Genomic DNA, 22,302 nt, shown 5'->3' with positions numbered 1-22,302 from the left:
AATGACAGGAAATAAACATTCCCCTCCACCTCAACTCCACCCACATCCTGGCTCTCCTTGTAGTAAGGAGTGCTGCACTGGTCCCAAATTCTCATATGTAAGCCACAACCATTACTAGCTGATAAGATGTGGTGTTTGCTCAAGGTATTTAAAAAGCAAGAAACTTACCATGTAAATGTTGATCTATGTCCATACCTAATACTGTTGCAAAAATAACCTGGCATCTAACAGACTTGCTGGGAAATACAATGCACATCTGCACAAAAAATAAGGCAAACTCAAAAGGAAAAAAAATGTATGATTTAATTACCTGGAATTACTTTAATATTGTGTGTGTACATTTGCTTGTATGTGAGTATGTGTGTGTGTGTGTGTTATCTATAAATAAATGCAGATGACTTAAAATATGTTTAAAGAACTATAACATACAGGTGTTTCACTCTATTACAATCAGTCTTTCTGAGGAATGGTTGCAAAAACTACAAAATAAGTTTCTAGGGAATCATCTAGAAAAGCAATGTGCCCAAAAGTGGCTTATTAATTATTTGATGAAATAGATTTCTTTGATGTCTAGTAATAGAAGTCTGAAATAAATAAATAATAATTTAAAATACAAGATATATATATGCTAGCTGCACAGGTTGGATAAACAAAGGTTTATATTTAGGTAATGATAGAAAATTCATTTGCAACAAGAAAAACAATGGTTTTTTACAACTGTTGCTCTTAAATTTAAGTGATTCAAATGATCTTTCTCAGATGTAAAGTTATTCACTGTTGCTGTATAGGCTATGTCCATGGTAGAATTGTATATGAATTATTAAAACCATGCATTAAGCAGGAGGTAGGGAGGCAGTAGAGACACGTGGTTACAAAGGTGAAGAGGGCGGTAGGACGGGCGGCTATAATACAACTATATACAAATTTAGGCAATTACAGTATAATTAGAGTTGCTTTCGGAAGTTATCCAATGAGTACTCAGTAAAACCTCTAGTCACACAGCAGACGGCTTATTCTTCCAAAACCAAGAACAATTATTTAGGGCATGCTCTTGCAGGTGCTTATTTATTTATTGCAGAGCCTTCTGCATACCACTTAAAAGCATATGCTATCTCGTCATGAAAAAGTTCAGGTAATAAAAATTGGGAATTAAATAAATGACGGAATCATGGATTTTTTCCTTAAGCAACTCGTGAATTTTTCAAACACAAAACACACACTCATTCCTGGACACCAAGTGCTGTTTTGAATCTGAACAGACAGACCGGCTTCTGTTTGATAACAGAAGCAGCAGAAACAGGTGTATGATATGGGAAGTGGCATAAATTAGTTTTTTCACAGGTGTTTATTCTTCGCATAAATTACACATCATCTGAACTCTAAATAAGAAGTGTTTTCTAGTATGTTTCCTTTTAGGATGCCTATTATATTTTATGGTAATTAATTAGCCTGTCTATTTATTTGGAGATAGGTTTTCACGCCGTATAGGCTGATCTCTCACTCACTCTATAGCTGAGCACAGCACTGAACACACCCTCCCCAAGCTAGAATTACAGGAATGTGCTACCACAGGCAGTGCTGGGGCTGAAACCTAGGCCTTTGGAACGGTTGGACAAGCGCTCTACTAGCTGAGCTACACCCCCAACCTCAAACACTTTACATTTTAACAGCTGATTCTGGTGGCTCTCATTTCCTTTTAGTGATTTAGAGACATTGAATCACTGAAGTTTATTTGCAATTTTGTTGCTTTGAGGCACTGTGCAGTCTGAGGAATGATTCGCACAGGAGACTGGGCATGACTGGGAGTCTACGTATCCAAAGTGCTGTTGGAGCCAGTGTGCAACTGAGTACCACAGGAAGAGGGGAGAGGCGCAGTGCTGCACCCGTATTCAGCACTGATGAAGGACGGATGCTCTGGCATGAAGACGGTCTGGAAGTCTAGTAGTGGATTAAGGTCTGAGTGGTCCCATAAATCTGGCAGTATCTCAGTTTTAACATTGAATCAAGAGGTTACAAAGGTCTACGTTCCATGTAGTCTGGGTTAAAGACCCAACTAGGGACTACAACAAGTGTCTTTATAGATTACTTATCATAGGGGATGAGAATTATTGCTTCATTCAAAGTCCCAGAGATTTGAATATCATAGGAGTTTAGTAACTTGCACATATAATAGTTATAAAACTAGCAAGGCAGGGGCCTGAAGTTTGAGCTGACCGTCTAATTCCTCAGGTGAACTTAGCCATGACATTGTCTCCTAGCAGTAGTCTAAAGTGTACCTTCATGGCCAATAGATGGGAATTTCTCAGACTATTCTAATTAGCTGTTTAGCCCCATCTTTGAGAACTTATTTCTAACTTGGAAGTGAGGGAATGATGTGGGAGTTGAGACTTTCATCTGATGGAAAAATTTCTTTCCTTATCATTACGATGTCTTTGATTGCACAGAAGTACCCATTATTCTTTGAAAAGATCATATTTTAAAACCTATCATATAAGATATCAATCAGGTAATCACTCACAAAACACAATAACCCATCACAGGGAAATAGGTTATCAGCATTGCGCAGAATGTTGTTGGAGAGGTTCACATGAGAAATTTCCCCCATAGGCTCGCGTGTTCAAACCCTTGTCCCCAGTCGGCGGTGTGGTTTATGGAGGTTATGGAACTTCCAGGTCATGGAGGCTTGCTGGACCACTCCATGAAACTTTGAGAGTTTCTAGCTTTGGCCCACTTCCAGTTTGTGACCTTGACTTCCTGTATGACAAAATAGGATCAGCCGGCTTCCTGCTCTAGCTACCTGCTGACATGTTTTCTTTACATGATAAACTCCCTCTGGAACTGTAAGCCAAGTTAAACTCTTCCTTCCACAAGTTGTTTTTGGTCATGGTATTTTATCTTAGCAACAGAAAAGTAACTAACACACATGTATAACAAAAATATAACTGTATTTAACTTTTTATGTTGTTGAATAATACAAAATCCAATATCTTTACCCTGTTGTCCCTTAATTCAGAACAAAGGCCCGCCCTGATACTGGACTGTGTGAATACACCTGCAGGGATCTAATTTGGGTTGGGAAGCACCATATGATGAGACTTTAAAAATCTATTCACTTAACGAAAAGAAACAGTATATGCTATACAAAAAAGCGATATGTACTTTATACAGTCTTTTTCTAGAAGTGGCACTAAAACAACAAAAAACCCACCTGCAAATAAAGCAGACATACATGGCACACTTTTCATAGAAACTGCCTCAATATCAACAGCAGATGCAAATGTAAAACACAGCACTGCTAACCTTGGAAAGAAAACAGAGACGCTCTGTACCCTTCGGTCTGCTGATAACATTTTAGGCAGAAAAAGGAAAGCATAACCCATGGAAGAAAAAAATAACCATTCTTCTTCACTGAAATTTAGAACTGCTGCTCTGTGAAATGTAGTATTTTAAACCAGAAGGAAAGGGCAAGTATCAGAATGGAGAACATATTTCCATCACAAAGCATGTATAGGATAATAAATAAAAATACTAAGAATGTTTAAAATTCAACAAGATCTAAACTCATCAAATGAACAGACACCTCAGCAATGAACTTATACCGATGCAAGCACACAATAAAGGACAGTGCCATTGAATTTCATCACAAATTAAAACTACACTGATATGTAAATACACACTTATCAAAATGGCTCAAATCCACAACATGGCTCTCATGGCTGGTGGGTATCAAGGCCAGTGAAAAACAGGACACTTTGGGGACATGTTTAGCAGTTTACTAGAAAGCTTAGCATTAGGTTTATCAAACAATATAGCAATAACACTCTTAGATAGTTACTCAGATGAACTCCAAAACATAAGCACGCATAAAAGTCTGCTTACAAATGTGCACAGAAATTGTATTCATAATTACTAATTCATAATAACTAAGATGTCTTTCAGTAGGTGAGTGGATAAACTGGTGTATTAAAAATTAAAACATTATTCTATGATAAAAAGAAATGAACTATTGAGACATAAGACATTGTAAAAGAAACATTGCTAAGTAAAAGAATCTATGTACTGTGAGAGATCAGTTACATGTCATTCTGGAAAAGAAAGCCTGAATGTTAACTAGACTGTGGTAGTCAGAACCTGGAGGAAGGTAGATAAAGAAGAGCAAACAGGAGGCACATAGGGATCCCTGTGTGATAAAACTGTTAGGATGGTGGATACATAATATTATGCATTTGTCCTGCAGAACTGTATAATGTAGGGTGTGAACTCTTATGTAAACTTTGGACGTCAGACCTGTGTCAATACCAGCTCACAGCAAAAAGAAATGGATCACATTATTGCAAAGTGTTAGCAAGGGGAGAAACTGAGGAGGGCTTGATGCCCAGATAGTCTCCAGGAGTATGGAAAGTCACTGTACCTTGTTTTAGTTTCTCTGTGAACCTGGAATTATGCTTACTAAAAAACTATGACCTATCAATTCAAAAAAACTCTCTCTCTCTTGACTGTGACAGCTTACACAAGAGCTACACAAGCTCCAGGTAAACTAGGTTCCAGTCAGGAGGAGGGGAAGTGGGCACACGTCTCAGGCCTCGCCAAGGAATTATTCTCAGTGAGTAGCTTGTAGGGCAAAAAGATTAGATTCCCTCTGCAGAGTGGCACTGGGTATATCACCTACACTCTAGGGCAGGCCTGGTGCTCACAAGTTGTTGGATACCACAAATTAGCCTCCATGAATTTTTGTGTTTAGCTTGTTTAATTTGGTTTTTTAAGAGAAAGAAATAACATGAAGTTGGGTGGTCAGTAAGGTAGGGAACTATCTGCAAGATAGTTGGGAGAAATGGAAGAATATGGTCAAAATATTTTGCATGAAATTCTCAGATAATAAATAAAAACATCACCCACCCTCTCTTCACGATTTGTCTAACCCATGACTAAAGAGCATCAGCACCATCTGTGGAAATCTCTGTCTACCCACATTACTCCACCCAGAGGCTGTTCAAAGAATCCCCAACAGCGATTCCCAATTGATGTTTAGTTTCCTTTTATCAATGTCTTCATGGGAAATGTCTTTGATTAAAAAATATCCTTTCCCTATTTGGTTTGATATTAGAGTGAGTCTTATTAGTCTCTGGAAATATGGTTCATTCAGTCATGTCCATTTCTAGTCTCACAGTGTCTGCTTCATGTCTAGGAACTGGATAGTGAAAATAACGTATAACTGTTTTTTATTGCAAAAACACATAAACTAAGTACAATGTTTCAACTATTTTAATGGTTTAGTTCACTAGTGCTAAGTACATTCTCATTGTTAAACTACTAAGCAGTAGAGCATTTTTGTCTTGCTAAACAGAGCAAATGAGCAAACAAAAACTCTCTCTAATCATTCCTGTAAGTTTTCCCATTGGAAAATAACTCTGCAATTTTGACTCTTTTACGTTTTTCATATAAATGGAATCACACTATTTTTTTCTTCTGTGACTGGCTTATTTCATTTAACATAATATGCTCCACATGTCTTTATCTCATAGCATTCAACAGGCTCTCTGTCTATTTTTGAGGCTATATAATAATCATATATATATGGGAAGTCACTGTCTCTTGTATTAATTTCTACCATATATTAATTTCTACTATATATATAGATACATATAAACTTTTCTTTATCTTTCTGTCTATGGATGGAAATATTTGGGTTGCATCTATCCTTTGACTTTTAGGCAGAATGCTTCAACAAACATGAATGTTCAAATAACCCGTCAGGACTCTACTTTGAATTCTTTCTGAGGAAATAAAATGAAGTAACTAATAAAACTAATTTTATAATTGATAGCTTAATATTTGCTTATCATATATCACAGGATATTTGTAATGCTAGAACTAAACAAATCCTGGAATCCCATACAGAATTTGACTAATCTCTTCAGTCCTTTCTTGTAAATCCAATCTCCACACCATGGTTACTGCCAGTAGCTGTTATGTGTTTTGTTTGTTTGTTTTTTCTGCTCAGATGCTTTCAGTGGCTCCTAGTACATCTTTTCAGCCTCTATTATGAGTCTAGTCATATTCTTCATGAATCCTGCCACTCTCAAAATTACTGGCCTCCTTACTATTTGCTGTGTTCATTTGGGGGTTTCTCTTCTCTGGACTTTTATGTCTAGAAATGCCCCCTTCTTCATGTCTGCTGTTAATACAACGTTTACCCATTCAAACATTATTCACATTTACAATTGTTTTAATCATGCTTCCTTTGCTCTACCCTATTGTCATACCTTTGAGAATAAAAACTGAATTCTCCTAGGTTTTGAATCATGTGATGTGCCTAACACAATGCTTTGAAGGAGGTGGGCACTGGACAAGTTGTGCTGTAAAGACAGACATAAGGGCTTCCAGGTAAACTGAACACTGGGTCAAATGGAACTCATATCTCAGGGAGGTTACTCAGGAGCTGTGGCACTTTGTGACTTCTCAGAGACTTAAATTCCTTTAACAGGGTTATATTGCTCAGGGCTCTGTAGAGAGACCAAATTGAGAGAATGGCTATATATTAAAAGAGGACTTATTAAATTGGCCTACAAGGTACAGTGTAGGTGGCCAAGCAATGGCTGTCATCATGTACGAAACACCAAGAACCCAGCAGCTGCTCAGTTAAGAAGCTGGATGTCGTCTCTGCAGCTCCTATCTGGTGCAGAGGCCTGGGGAATTCCTACAGAGCCACTGGTCTCCAGATCCCTGGGGAAGACTGGGGAAAGCTGGCTCTGAGGATGGCGGCAGTGGCAGCAGGGTGGGTGAAGAGGATGGATGAACTTGCCAGCCCTGGGTGGAGAGACCAGCAGCCACAGTTAGAGAGCAGTACCGGCTCTCCGCACGTTTACACTCTCATCTTCACACTGATGGCCAGGATGTTCAAACAAAATGATGAGAAGGCCATCCAGAAAATGGTACCAGTCCCACACTGCCTAACATCCTAAAGTCCCTTTCTCAGTCTTATAACTGCTAGAAATGATCAACCTTGGGGAAATTCAAGAATGTTACTCAGATTTTTAAGAGGCAGGACAACTGAGAAGCAATAGAAAACAAGTTTTACACACACACTATATCTATATATCTATCTCTATATATATAAACATATGCACATATGGCATATATTCCTATCTATAACATGGTACATGCGTGTATGTATATCTATTCCTATATGTATACATGTATGTATGTGTCTACACATGTATATATTATTTACGCATGTGTATATATTAATATATTCATAGAGATATAATGTTTATGTTTGTGTGTGTGTATCTGTGCATGTGTGTGTTTGTGTATCTCTGTGAAAATCTAGATTCAGATGCACCTGTACAGCACGGATGGAACTAAACTTGTCTGTTTCTGTTTATAAGACTTAAAGTTTCTCTGTCTGGGGATGAAAGTTGCCCACAGAGGAAATCATCAGGAGCTTGGCAAGCTCTCTTTTGCAGTAACTTAGGTGTGCGCCGCCCGCGGCCAAGGACTGGCTGTCCCCGGGTTCCCTCCACGCTGCCAGGCTGGCCGAGGCGGTGCTGCGCTGTGCGGAGGCCCTCCCGCGGGAGGCGCGGGCGTGGAGGGCGTGGGCCGTGGGCGGGGCGAGTCCCGCAGCCCGGGTGCTGGGAGCTGTCAGTGTCAGGCTCAGGAGAGAGGAAGTGATCGCTCCAGGAGGAGCGCGAGCCTAACAGTGCAGCGTGAGACAGCACATCCTGCAGGCGCAGGCCCGCCGCTCTCCGTCCTCCCGTGCCTCCTCCACCGCCCCTGTGAACCTCCGCGGACAGCGTCCAGGTAACCGGTGGGTGGGAGGTCGCGTTTCCGCGCAGACACCTCGGAGCTCCTCCGCAGCCCTCCGCCCGGGTGACATCAGCAGGACACCGGGAGCAGCAGGATAGCAGTGACCGCTGCAGCTACCACTGGGCACAGCCTGGGTGCCTTCCCCAGCTCCTTCGTTCTCTGGTGCCTCAGGCGGGAGCCCTCCAGTGGCAGCCCCTGTGGCAGCTGCCCAGGAGTGGAGAGACTCAGGCTGAGGAGGAAGGGTCAAGGGTGTCCTCACCTTGTGGCCCACCTTGTGCACTGGGAGAGGCATACCAAGGCGCCCCGCCTTGGTCTTCTCTTGGGGGGCAAAAGATCTGCAGCTTTGCTGTCCGCACCCCTGTGGGCTACCAGCTGATGGCTCCTGGGAAGGGAGAGCTGCAGAGTGAGGGGAAGGATGCTATTTGATTACATTTCCGAGCTGTCTGTAAAGCTCTTGGATGCTGTTGCTACCCGCCAAGTCGGAGGGCGAGAACGCACTTCCAAGGGAGCTTTAATTAAACACTCACACAAGATGCCAGTTTCTCTCTCTGCTGGATTAAAAAAAAAAAAAAGTGTGGCTGGGGATGTGTTTTGGTAAACACCTTCGCGGCTGCCCGACTCTCCTTCCCCCACTCCTACCCGGAATTGCTCTGGCCATACAAATCTGTGAGTCGTCATCAGAGCAGGGATTCTGGCAGCCCTGGTAGGGAACTGAGTGTACCGGAGTCTCATGACATCTACCTCCGCTATGGTTAACCCGAGCCTGAGGAGCAGGAAAGGAAATCCCTTAGGAAACCGGAGGCTCTAGGAAAGGCAGAAAATGGAATAAACCTGGCAGTCCTGACTCCACCATACCTAAGGCAAGAACAAGTAGCCAGCCATTTTCTTGCCGGAGTTGTCTTCGAGATGTGCATAACAGAGTTGATGCAGTTCAGAGTTGTGGAAGAACTGCTTCCAGACATTACAGACTCGCAGGAGGCTTAGCTCTCGGTGAAGCATTACAGCAACTGTGAGATAACCTTGGCTAATGGCATGGTGACGAATAGCTGTCCCCGGAATAATTCCGTGCAATTGTGGAAGTTACCGGAGGAAATGTGATGATCAGTATTAGAGTGCTGGTAACTTTGAAATGGGAACATCCATGCTAATTGCACTTGGGGTCCTCTTGAGAACCAGAGTAGTACTTCCTCTATTTTTTTTTTTTTTTTTTTTTACAATGCCAAGCTGGCTCCTAAAAGGTTAGCTATCCGGAAATGTATTTAACTTTGTTCTTCCAATCAACCATGATTCTTAATGGAACAAAATCTGGCAGTCCCAGCACTAGGGAACAGTGATCTCTTCACTGGAACCAGCTCTTCAGGACATGAGATCTGAGGTTCCAGTGATGATGAGATAGTCTTTTAAAACCACCTAACACAGGACAGGAGTATAGCTCTCTGACCTGCCCAGCCTCAGGCACTATTTCCAGCCTCCTGGAGCATTTGTGCGTCTCTGCCTTGTTTCGGGCTTCTCATATCTGTGTACCTGCGTGGGTCTCTGGGACACTGCAACCTTTTGTGCGCTGTCCTCCTGAGGGCAGACAGTGCAGGTTCATACCTTCTGCCCACGGCCTGCCCTGACCCGATTGCTGTTGAGCTTTTGCCTGGATTGGTTGTCCATTAAAAGTTTCCTTGTATCTTTATGAGAAATCATGGTTAGGATTATGGGAAGAGAGAAGAAACTCAATGCATAGGGTGAAAGAAGCAGAGTGAGTAGACCATGGGTCTGAGATCTTAGCTTCCAGCAAGCAACTCAGATGGTAGAAGGGTGTTTCTGCTATAGTGCGTTCAGTTTTAAAGGAGGTACTGTGAAATTTCCACCGGAATTTGTCTTTCCTAAAAATATCAATCCCCAAGTCTACATCTACCAAACTTTCCCCTTGAGTCCAGTGTTGTTCAGGCAGTTCATAGGAAATCCACACGCCCTGGGCATGTTCAGACAGCTATGTAGGCCAATAGTATAAAATGAATGTCAAGCTTTCAATTTCAGGCTGGTCTCATAATGGGCTTTATCTTTCCCTGTTTCTTTCTGTCACTTAAACAGGCACCAAATGAAGGGATCACAGATACACTAAGTATCTTTTATTTCTGCTTTATCACCTCACACTGTATCCACTAAATACAGCAGGGCTGGGAAAAACGGCTACCAAACTGTGCCGAGCTCTTTTTCATGGACCTCGTTTTCGTATCTCCTCACTTGTATTTTAAAATAGACTCACAGGAAAACTCATGACACAGACATTGCTTGTAATCCTGCTGTAAAGATTAAGAATTATGTCATAAAGATATCAAGTAACTTCCTAAGATTCATTCAAGTTAAGCTGCTATGGTTTGCTCTCAAAGTCCAGGCCTTCACCTGTAACCACACTTCCAGACGGAGGAGTTCCGATTGCTTTCATCTCAGATACTGGGTCGTAAGCTCTTTTATTTCTTTTTTTGGTCCTTCGGTTGGACCCGTGAGTTGGAGACCATTCAAGCATGCAACTGAGTGAAGTAATCTGTGGAGGTCATGGTTGCTGAATGGTAGACGTAGGATTCAAACCAGTCCGGCAGGCCTACTCCAGACCTCGTCCACCTCAGTTACTGCACTCTGGCAACAACAATAACAGAAAGTAAGATGTAGCTGTCCTGTCAGAAGACATCTATTAGAGAAACTTGTGCTGTTACACTAATGTACACCAACGATTTAAAAGTTCCCAGAAGGCTTTATGTGGGGGAAGGGAAAGACTGGAGCCCTGGAGTCAATCAGAGGAGGAACTTGCCTCCTAGGAAGAGATTCCACTCAGTTTGGACATTTGACAAACCAGTTATCTTACAGAAGTGGCTGCGGCCTATGGGTCGGCAGGACTGCTTCTCAGTTATATACACCTCGCCTCTTTGAAATCTTGCTGCAATTTAAACGAAAACCTCATTATCAGTACCTCAAAGACAAACTTGGGAACACTAGACCCCTTCATTTGTCCCTTTCCCCAAGGCAGCCATGATGAGTAAATCATCATGTACTTTTCACTATTTCTTATCTCTTTAACCAGTGAGTCAGGGATCAATGGGCTAGCGCCACTTGTTGGGGCGCCCAGGGTCTACTTTTACCCTAAAAACTCTCCTGAAAAAAAAACATTTTCTTTTAGGTTAACTTTTAAGCCACAAGTATTGCCATGTTTTTTGTCACCTGATTGGTAACTGTGGATAATATTATAAACTCGAGCTCCATTTATTGACCCTTTGCAATAAAACATTGAACACCCCTCCTTAAACAGAGGATTTCAAAACTATGTGAATTTCTGCTCCCTTGACCACAGATTCCTTTTGTTTAAATCATGTGGATTTTACATCACCTAGAAAATGTGGAACCCTGTATTTTTTAGGGTACTTTGCTAGAACAATGAATGGCTCGATGTTTTGAGTATACTTCAAGATACTCACCACCCTTCAGATGTACACCCTAGGTTTATGTCCCTTGCTTTGCTGTGTAGAAAGGTTGGCACAAGCCGGGCGGTGGTGGCACATGCTTTAATCCCAGCACTCGGGAGGCAGAGGCAGGCGGATCTCTGGGAGTTCGAGGCCAGCCTGGTCTACAAGAGCTAGTTCCAGGACAGGCACCGAAGCTACAGAGAAACCCTGTCTCGAAAAACCAAAAAATAAATAAATAAATAAATAGGCTGGCACAAGAATGCCAGAGCGAATCTTGTCATAATGTAAATTCCATTGCATAAGTACTAGTCTGGAAGAGATCCGGGTAGGCTCACAGTCTCCGTGATTCTATTATTTACTATTAATATTGGTGTTGTTGTTATTATTATTATTATTATTGAGTCGACCTCTTTATGTCCATAGACACTGAAGAGGATAAGCATGAAGATTCGGGGTAGGCACTGAATCTTGTTGATGCAGTATTTTAAATTTATCTGCATTCATATTTTAAGGTAAAATTAATATATTTTCAAATAAAATGAGATTAAGAACCACTGGTTCTTAAAGAAGGGGGGGGGCACAGAAGTCACTGCTGAAATGTATCAAGATGAAAAAGCACTACACCAGAGCTAACCAAGGAAAAAAGATGCTCTTATCTGTCATCTTTTGGCATTTCACCTAGAGCCCAAGTGTCAGAACATCTACATGAGCCCAATCAGCAAACAGGTGAAGCCTCCAGCAGTGGCCATGGCTGAAACATTAGTCCATTATTCTGGCTCTTACCCAGAGCTCAGTCGGAGCTCTATTACTGACACAGTAGTTCATCACAACACTCCAAAATCCCGGAAGGTAGATGCTCTTATCTTCTTACACAAACAAAGAGCTGCTTGGACAATCCAGTCACTGGTCCTGGCCACCTGAGGCCAGCTAAGGAAGTGCTAGATTTCAAATACAGATCAACCTAAGTCCAAAGTCCATTCATTCTTTTCCTACCACATCTCACTCTTTCTTTATCCGTGTGGGTTGCCAAAAGTACTGCTTAATGTAGCTTTTTATTACAGCAGCACTCAGCATTCTTCAAGAACGTGCTCGCTCACACACTGATAGGAAAACCGGAACATCTTATCAGAAAGAACACGGAATTTATACATTTCTCAGTGTGGCCTAGTCTCATTTATTGAAAATGAAGCCACACTCACGTGCTTTTTATGAGTCTTCAGGCATCTTGTAGAAAACCAAACGCTTAACGGCCCTCACCTCCCCAGCTCAAAGACAATCTTCCCAGGCTAGTAGCAGCTCAGCTCTTTGTTGCAAAGCTGTATCTCCTTCCAGCCTCCCCACATCTTCCAGGACTTCTCTGCTACAGGGATGATGCTAAGACCTGAAACACTGGCTCTGCACTGAAGCCTGGGAGGCCTTGGCCTCACTGCACATCCTCAGTGCTCTGTCTGCAGTAAACACCAACCTGGAAATTCTGTTAGAGGTGTAGAGCTGAGGGCAGGAGGCTCTCTCTCTCAAGATCCTGCTTAAGGCTTAGCCTACGCCCTGCTGTTTCCTTGCCACACTCATGCAGCGCACCCCATTGTTTTAGTTTGTGCTATAGGAGAGCTAACATTATCAGTATGACAATGCAGAAAGAATTACTGCTGTGGCTGAGGACATTCTTTGCGATGAAGGAGGCAGTTCTAAGATAATTTGGTGACTGACTATGTCCTCAGCCAACATATCAGCATGGCCACAGGTATCAGTGAACCTCATTATGATTTAATGCAATGATTCCTAAGAATGTTTTTAAATTATGTCACCACTTCTTTGACATCACAGTTTTTGGTTGGCATCTAATATTTTAATCATGAATTTTAATAGTTACCATGAGGATTGGGTAGATAGCTCAGTGGGCAAGAGTGTTTGCTGTGTAACCTTGAACCCCTGAGTTCAAATTCCCAGAACCCACGTAAAAAGCCGGATGTGGCAGCACTTGGCTGTAACCCCAGCACTGTAGGGGCTGGAGACAAGAGCATCCTTGAGAAGCTCTGGCTGCCAACCAGCTACAGGTCCAGTGAGAGACCTTGTTTCAAGGGAATAAAGGAGAGATTAATAGAGCAGGGCAGCAGATGTCCTTCTATGACTTCTGTGTGAGCATGTGTGTGCACCTGTGAACAGCCATGCCAACCATGTGCCTGCACACCACACAAACATACCACACACACTCATGCAAGCAGAAGAAAATATTTCAATTTTCATGAATGTGATTTTCAGAATATCATAAACTTTGACATTTAAAGATAAAATAACAGCATCGTGCATGAGTTCAATTAAAATATAAATATTATAATAACTATATAGAAGGTTCCTTCAGCAAAGAGGTATTTTTATAGAGTGTGGTCAAAACACGCTCCCTCCCTTTTCCCTTTCTTTGTTCCTTTTTCCCTCCCTCCCTTCTTCTCTCCTTCCTATCTTTCTTCCTTCGCTTCTTTCCTCCCTCCCTTCCTTATTGTACTTCTTATTTTCTCCAGCAGTGTGAAAGAAACGCCTTTGTAATTGGAGAATGCTGGAGTTCACACTGGGGCACAGCTTTAGGGAGGCAGACAGAGAAACTGCAGGTCTAGAAATTAGTACCATTAGCTCCTCTCTTCATGCTTTGTTTAGACAGCTTCTGTGTGGCCAGGTGCTCCATGCTGTGGTACAGTTTCTGGAACCAGGTTGCTTCTTCTTTGTGGTTGTATTTAAAAAGTGGACAGCAGGAAGGAGTGCATAGGTGGATGGGCCATCTCTAGCTTTCAGAAAACGGTGGCTGTGTGGATAGCTCCTTTTTCTACTTAAAGATTTTCAGTAAGAAAAAAATCAAAAGTCATTTTTGTGTGTTTCAGACTGGTTGTTTTTAGCTAAGAGATCCTAAGATCCTTTGCTAAGAGGAATTCAATGATCCTTGGAACATTGGGCCATATCTGGACAAATTATCCCTATCACACTAGGCAAAGGGACTACAACTGGCAGCTACTGAGAAAAAGTACGGGAAGCTGGTGGACAAGACAGACTCCACACCAAAGGCTAAACTTGCAATGATACCAAGGTTAAGAAACCCTTCTTAAATTTCTCTAGTATTCTCACCGAAAATTTCTGCACAATTTTAGCCTTTGACAAGATGACTGGAGCACAGCATCTAAATGGCAGTGTAAAGTAGAGGGAAGAAGATGTGAGGTGGCCTACCTACTGCCTGTGTGAGCATCAATGTATTAGGAAGAAGATGTGAGGTGGCCTGTCTACTGCCTACGTGAGCATCGGTTTACACATCTGTCAATAGGGATAACTGCCCAGCCCAGAGAGGGAGTGTGAAGCTTACTGAGAATGAGTACACAGGCCCAGAGGATCCTTTCATTGGCTAACAGCAGGAACCCTCTCTTCTCTGGTGTGGAGATGATCTTACTCTCCTGAGAACCAATGATAAGCTCTTCGTGAAAAACATTATTTCGGCTTACACTTATTGATTTGTCTGCTTTCTGTCTAGACTCCCAAGTTCCCCGATGCATCTTTCTGTCTCCAAGCAGAAGGCTTTGGCATATAGAAAACCCATATTAGGCTTTAGTAGATCTGAAAAAGAAAGCAGAATAAATCTCACATAATTTTCTTGAAAGACTGGATTCTTACCATTTAGGCCATTTTTAATATGTTTAGTTACAAAAAAAATCGCTTCCTAAAATGTAGCCCTAGTTGTGATTCTGTTCCTAGTGTGCATTTGGTCTTGGAAATGCCTAGGGCTTTGCAAACCTTTCCTCCCCGAATTAAAATCATGTGGCACATCTCTGTTGTGACAAGGGTGTTTGGGGAGCTTTTTGTTGAAGAAACAGCAGTCAGGATGGTTTGGGGCTTTCGTTTTTCTCTATGGAGCCCTTAAGCTAATTCTTTTGAGATAGAGAGATAGAGACAGACAGAGAGAGAGAGAGGCAGAAAGGGACTCATAGAGAATACATGTTGACTTTATGTACATGTATGTCCTAGGTATGCAGGTATGCTTATATGTGTGCAAACATATGTAGAAGCTAAAGCTCCATGTTACTGGGCATCTTCCTTAGTATCTTCATGCCTGTTTTTGGAGTCAGGTATCTCACTGAACTTGAGCACACTCAGTTACCTAGGTTGGTTGGACAGAGAGCTCCAGAGACCCTCTTGTCTCTGTGTCCCCAGGCTTGCACAACCATGCTGAACTTTTCGGGTAGGTCCTCATGTTTGCACAGCCAGGACTTTACCAACCAGTCCCTCCTAGAGACTAAATCTTTCGATCTGGTTTTCCATCTGACTCATCACTTGATTTATATTTTATTATAATGTCCTGTGTGAAGCCACAATAATGAGTATGTTTGAAATGGTGCTAATGAATAAATGATGACAGAACATTTATTCTCATTTGCCTGCAGACAATTTTCTTTGTGGAACACAGACTGGAGTGTCTGCTTAGCTTGTACTGAAATTGTACCTATTTCTTCACTGGACAAGAGGTAGAGTTCACTGATTGCATCAGACTGTGGTCTTTCCCTTAGAATACTGTTAAGGCTTTAGATTGCACCACATGGAAGTGTTTAAATGTTTGTCAAGCTGTTGAATGTTAAAAATGTGTGTGAGGACAGATGATCTGAGAGCCGAGTCTCAGAACAGAGTTGTGGCATGTTCATAGTTGGTGGGGTTTGGTCACAGAAAGGGAAACCAGCCCAGGGGAAATGTGTGCTTAGACAGCGTCCTCTTTCCAAATGGCCTCCCTCTCCTGTTACACCGTCCACCTTACTAGTATCAAAACAGCAAGGGGTTATGGGAAAAGGTGTGTATCTTGTAGAAGAAGAAGAACAAAACCTCTCTCTGCTCATTTCCTTTCTAACTGTGGCTTTGTTCACTCCTGGAAAGGTATAGGTTACTCCCACTGGGAAAGAATGAATTGTTTGAATGCCTCAGGCCCAGAGGAAACTAAGAATCTGTTCACCTCAGTTAAAATGTCAACCTGCATCTCCACATACAAATATACACCACTTAGGGACAGTATAAAGGGGGGCTTTGGCCTTACACGTTTCCTTGGTTTCTCTTCCAAGCTTTTTAATATTTTCAATCCTGTTGAAAAGTAATCAGCACCTCAGACAAGGGTGAAGTCCCATATTTCATGTCACTCAATATAAAAGGGAACTGTGCTCGGTTTCCTTGAAGTTTCCTAAAATAAATATGAATACCTACCCATAAGAGCCAACAAATTAGAGATTTTTGTTTAAAGTGGGGAGGAAAGCATTTGTGGAGGAGGAGGAGGAAAATGCTCTCTCTCTCTCTCTCTCTCTCTCTCTCTCTCTCTCTCTCGCTTCTTTCTTTGCTGCATTCTGTTCAGGATAGGCCATGTACTTCAGGGACGTTAACAGAAGTTTACTTTCAAGGTTGGGTGAGGACACTGGGAACATCTGGTCAACCTCATGATTCCTTTCTGGAACACTGGGCAGGTAAATATGAGCAGCGTGTGATGAGTGTTTTCTCAGGCCTTTGAAAAAAACACAAATCAAAGGTGCTTTAAATGGGAGATTGTGTGTTTCATCAACTTAAACGTTGTGTAGACCAATGGCATGGTTGCTCCAGGATATGGTTAAGGGCAAGGTTTTATTGTTCATATGAGAGAGAAAACAGCCAGAGGCATCTGGAAGAGTCCAGAGAAGAGAAAGACGTAGCCTGAACATGGCCATCAGACTGGATATGGCCAGGGCTGTCTGAGAGAGGGGAGAGCAGGGACAGAGAGGAGCAAAAAATGGGAAATCGGGAGCAAAGTGCAGAGACAAAGCACACAAAGTCGTTGAAAATAGCAGGGTGAGACAGCAAATGAATAGCTGAGGGGGGTAATTCAGGTCTGCTGAGGTAAAATAACACAGGGTATGAATTCATGGTTGGGTCATGGAGACATTCCGTCATGGACACATTCCTCTTATGGGTCCCAGAAAGCTGGAAAGTCCACATGCTTACAATCATTGTCACCGGCAATGGCTGACAACTGAGGGCTGGGTGGTTTATCCGGTGGACAGCCACACACTGTCTCCTCAGTTTCTTCCTGGGATTTCCCCTCCCTCTGATGCCATTTTGACTATTGCTTTCTTTTGTTTGTTTTGAGACAGGGTTTCATGTTGCCTCGGCTACCTTCAGACTTCTAATCCTCTTGCTACCTCCCTAGCGCTAGGATTATAGGGATATGCATCAACATCAGCTACACACCAGTTCTTCGATGCAATATAGGAAAATTTTGAAGGGAAAAACACTAAGTTTGTGGGCTTGCACACTAACAAAAGGTCTACGTCCAAGGAGTTCATTTTAGTTAACAGGTGTGAGGAAGCTTTTCAGTTGTAACTCAGAATCAACACCATGGAGATCCTTTATCTCAGGCTATTTATGAAGTGGACTAGGCTGCCTGTGAGGAGGGAGTTCCCATTTCTAGAATGTTTCAGGTGTCCCCTCCAGGGAGGACTTCCTGGTTGATGAAGGTCAGACCTCTGTTTGGTAACTGCTACATTATTTTTCTCCAAATTTAAGAATCTATAATTCTATGTACTAGTTGCCCTTGCTCTGGTCAGGTTCTGCTGTTGGGAACCAACCTAAATTTGGGGCCTGGTGCCAAACTGAAGCATTAAAGGTAATGATCTATATCTACTTCTTCCCCCTCTTACTGTTCATGTTTCAATAGTCATTCATTGGTTTATTCAACAAACACTCATGAAATTTTTATCAACCATGGAAGTGGTGTGGAAGCCCCAGGTGTAGCTGACAAAAGTTTAACGGCTAGCCCAGCGGTGGTGGCGCATGCATTTAATCCCAGCACTCGGGAGGCAGAAGCAGATGGATCTCTGAATTCAATGCCAGCCTGGTATACAAGAGCTAGATCCAGGAGAGGCCCCAAAACTACAGATAAACCCTGTCTCGAAAAAAAAATGTTTATCAGTTTGTAGCAGTCATTAAAACCAAACAAGAAACCTAGATGTGATGTCTTGTGATATACCCCAGTGCTCAGAGACTAATGCAGGAATATCATCAAGGACTTCAGTTCTCTGTAAGCTGTATTGAAAAGTTAAAGGTCAGTCTGGGCTATATAACAAGACTCTCACTGCATTAATAGTAATAATAATATAAAAGCAATAATTTTATTCTTAACTATTCTTAGCAGGCCACACCATCTTGTATTTGAGGGTTCATTCTATCACTGATTTATTAGTTCATCCAGTAATCACTCTCTTCTATTGTCTCTTGGTAATATTCACCTGATCTACCTTCCCCAAAGCAGACAACGAACATATATATCATTTCAAAGGCCCATACTCCCCTCCCAATGATACTCTATTTCTAGTGTGAGAAACAGAACTATAAGATGACTGGGGAGATAGAGTTCACATTCTGAATGCTTACCATTGCCAGGGTATCTATTTTTTGAAGCTTAATTTCTCAAGTTTTCATGCTGTAAAGAAAAGGTGTAATATGTAAAAAAGTGTTAATTTGAGTTGTTGGCATTGGTTAACACACTGAATTAGATAGCATTGATTTAATGTGTAAGTGCTTGAATTTTTAAGGTTATTAAACCTTTAAAATACGTATTTTTCTTCTGTATTGCAATGTAACCAAAAAAGCAAAAGTAATTTCTTTAGGTCACCTATAGCCTGAGAGTGTAGCTTGTTGCTTGTGGACTCTCTGACCCCAAAAGCTCTCCAGCCGTATGCTACAGTCTGATTGAACCATGCTGTCCTGAAGACACAGTCCCCGCTTCTGTCACTAGTTCCCACTACTCCCCATTCACAGGGTTTTGCCCAGTCTCCATCCTAAGCCCATGTCAGTGTCTGGCTGCTGCAGCTCTCCTCCAAAAGCCCTATATTCCCGCTACAGCATGCTGTCTGCACTGTGCTGTGCCCTCCCTATATTCCAGCTACAGCATGCTGTGTGCACTGTGTTGTGCCCACCCTATATTCCCGCTACAGCATGCTGTGTGCACTGTGCTGTGCCCTCCCTATATTCCAGCTACAGCATGCTGTGTGCACTGTGCTGTGCCCTCCCTATATTCCCGCTACAGCATGCTGTGTGCACTGTGTTGTGCCCTCCCTATATTCCCGCTACAGCATGCTGTGTGCACTGTGTTGTGCCCTCCCTATATTCCCGCTACAGCATGCTGTGTGCACTGTGCTGTGCCCACCCTATATTCCCGCTACAGCATGCTGTGTGCACTATGCTGTGCCCTCCCTATATTCCCGCTACAGCATGCTGTGTGCACTGTGCTGTGCCCACCCTATATTCCCGCTACAGCATGCTGTGTGCCCTATGCTGTGCCCTCCCTATATTCCTGCTACAGCATGCTGTGTGCACTATGCTGTGCCCTCCCTATATTCCCGCTACAGCATGCTGTGTGCACTGTGCTGTGCCCTCTTTATATTCCAGCTACAGCATGCTGTGTGCCCTATGCTGTGCCCTCCCTATATTCCTGCTACAGCATGCTGTGTGCACTATGCTGTGCCCTCCCTATATTCCCGCTACAGCATGCTGTGTGCACTATGCTGTGCCCTCCCTATATTCCCGCTACAGCATGCTGTGTGCACTATGCTGTGCCCTCCCTATATTCCTGCTACAGCATGCTGTGTGCACTGTGCTGTGCCCTCCCTATATTCCAGCTACAGCATGCTGTGTGCACTATGCTGTGCCCTCCCTATATTCCAGCTACAGCATGCCATCTGCACTGTGCTGCCATCTCATACAGTTATCTAATTTCCCCATGCTGTGTGGCTGGAGCTTTCCATCCCAGCCATATTATAACTTTTTGAGACAGACTCTATTTTGATAACTTGTGTGAAGTTTCATGGTATATTCAGGTCAGTAATTTTATTTAATAGTGACTTAGTAAGTTGTTTTTCAGTTGAATTAACATAAAGATAAATTTAGCATCTTGGATCCTGCAGAAGACTACAGGAGTTTCTAAGTCTCTGCAAAAAGAAGTTGATCTAAAGGTAGTTGAGGGTTGCTTAAAGTTTTTAATTTTAAACCACATTTCTTTAATATATTCAGAATCTAGCCAATAATTTACATCTATGTAAACAAATGCACATGTGGTTATGGAACTACGTGAAACAAAGAGAACAAGGATGGCTAAATATAACAGGCTGAAGAAGGGCCGAACATAGGTTGCAGACATGAGTCAAGAAAGAGAAAATAATGCTAATTCTTTTCCTCATAGTCTGTCATGGAGATTTTTGCTTTGGCAGTGGATAAGTACATAAAATATATTTGATACTGAAAGTCTTTAATTTAATGAGAAATTCCTCAGTTTCTATTTAGAATGCCTGTGCTAACTGTATAGAAATCCATTAAGCCCTTGGGTATGGTTAATTTTGATGTGTAATTTTTTGAATGTATTTTCAAATATTTTTATAATAGAATTTATGAAATAATTAAAAATTAATACTTTGAAATTTTAACATATGATAATTGCATTATAAAGTAATGTGGCTCTTCCTGCCTTGCACAAGGGACTTTCAGCAGGTCTTCAAAGAGTTCTCTCTTCCCTTACATGGGGTTAGCCATCCCGTCTTTCTCTTGACCCTTGCTCCCTTTTGAGAAAGAGTCGTCTGCACAGCAGAGGCTGAAGCTGAGGGGAAAGTGTGTTCTGATCTCCCAGAGGAATTTGGAGTTCAGAACTGTATGTACATCTATGTGAACACATGCTCATATATGACCAGGAACTGTTTCTTGAACATCCACGTTCTTATATGTGGTGTGTCATGTTGAAGCTATGGATACAGATGTGATCTGAGATAACAGTTACTATACACATGGGCATTACAAGGTATGGATTTTATCCTTGAAATACTAGATTATTCTACACAGTCCTCTTGCTCTAGCACCATGGAAATGAAGAAACACACAACCAATGTAAGTCTACATTACACATTAAGTCACAAACATAAAATGCTGATTTTCAATTTGGGGGGAGAAACCCACTCTCCTGTTTGTTTGCTTTCAATAAATAATCTATTTTACCTCAGAAAGTGACCATGTACTATTTCCAAACCATTTCAGAGTTCCATAGTGTCATTCCCCTGTCACTCAAGCTAGAGAAGCTACATTTGTGCATCTACTCTATTTTGCAATGTTGTGATGGGTTGAAAAATATCTAATTGTGTTGCTATTAAGTAAAGGAGTGATCTGGAATAAGGCAGCCTAATAGAGAAAGGGAGCTTGAAGAACTCATGTCAATTGCTACTTTGCATATTTTCTCACTCCTTAACATGATATGATTCTCCCGCTACTACATTATTCTTTCTGCCAAAACTTGTTCTCTTTAGATAAGCCTGTGCTCACTCAGAGAGACAGATGGTTGAAAATGACTGTGGCTAAATTAAAGTTTTTGAATTTAAAAAGAATTGCATATAGTATCAGGCAGGTTTAAGCCTTTTTAAGAGAGGGGAAGTCTGTTCTGAATGCTGCCTCATACCATGGAGTTACCCATTCAAATATGGCACTCTGTGTTGGGCCAGGCCAGGCTGGGTATTTGTAGAAGCTTTTCAGATGGCCATTTGCTTTCTAAAAAGGTATAAAGATTAGCTGATTGGACAAATCACCGATGCCCAAAGCCTAGAGTGTCACTTAGCATTTATCCTGACATAATCTGCAAGAGTGTGCTCTGCACCTGCCCTTCTGGCAGGGCAGTATGGCTTTCCTCTGATTCTGTGATTTGATGGAATAGCTACAAAAGATTAATATTGTAGTCACATCTCCCTCCATGGATGTTTCCTTACAGTTTCCAGGGACTTAGTCTATGTTTCATTTCTGTTTGCTGGCAGATGCTTGATTCTGTGAAAGATTTTCTCAGCAGTGTCCTGTGAGTGGGTTATATGTTACATGTTACACCCAGAGGGTGAACACCATATGTAGTGACTATTAGAATAGTTAGAGCCAGCACAGTCTCCTCGTCAATCGTTATCAGCCTTTCCTGATGTCCTGTGTAAATGCCATGACTAAGGAGTGTCACAGCCTGAAAATCATTGATTGAAGAGCAAAGATGGAC

At 42.0% G+C, this 22,302-nt stretch overlaps 1 protein-coding gene across 6 annotated transcripts in view; it reads left to right on the top strand.

Annotated features, from left to right (window-relative positions):
- The first annotated feature begins 7,546 nt into the window (after window positions 1-7,546).
- The window catches only part of Dync1i1 (dynein cytoplasmic 1 intermediate chain 1), a 307,387-nt gene continuing 292,631 nt past the window's right edge, over window positions 7,547-22,302 (top strand). For 2 of the 6 annotated variants that reach the window (XM_057771008.1, XM_057771006.1), the window contains exon 1: window positions 7,550-7,800. The gene's annotated coding sequence lies outside the window, so the exon portion shown is untranslated. Of the gene's footprint in view, window positions 7,801-22,302 lie in introns of all 6 variants that reach the window. The other 4 variants (XM_057771005.1, XM_057771003.1, XM_057771007.1 and 1 more) reach the window with 4 other exon arrangements.

Source organism: Chionomys nivalis, chromosome 1 (genome assembly GCF_950005125.1).
Source record: "Chionomys nivalis chromosome 1, mChiNiv1.1, whole genome shotgun sequence".
Lineage (NCBI taxonomy): Eukaryota > Metazoa > Chordata > Mammalia > Rodentia > Cricetidae > Chionomys > Chionomys nivalis.
The sequence above is the reverse complement of the archived record's forward strand: the minus strand, read 5'-3'. Positions and strand labels throughout refer to the sequence as shown.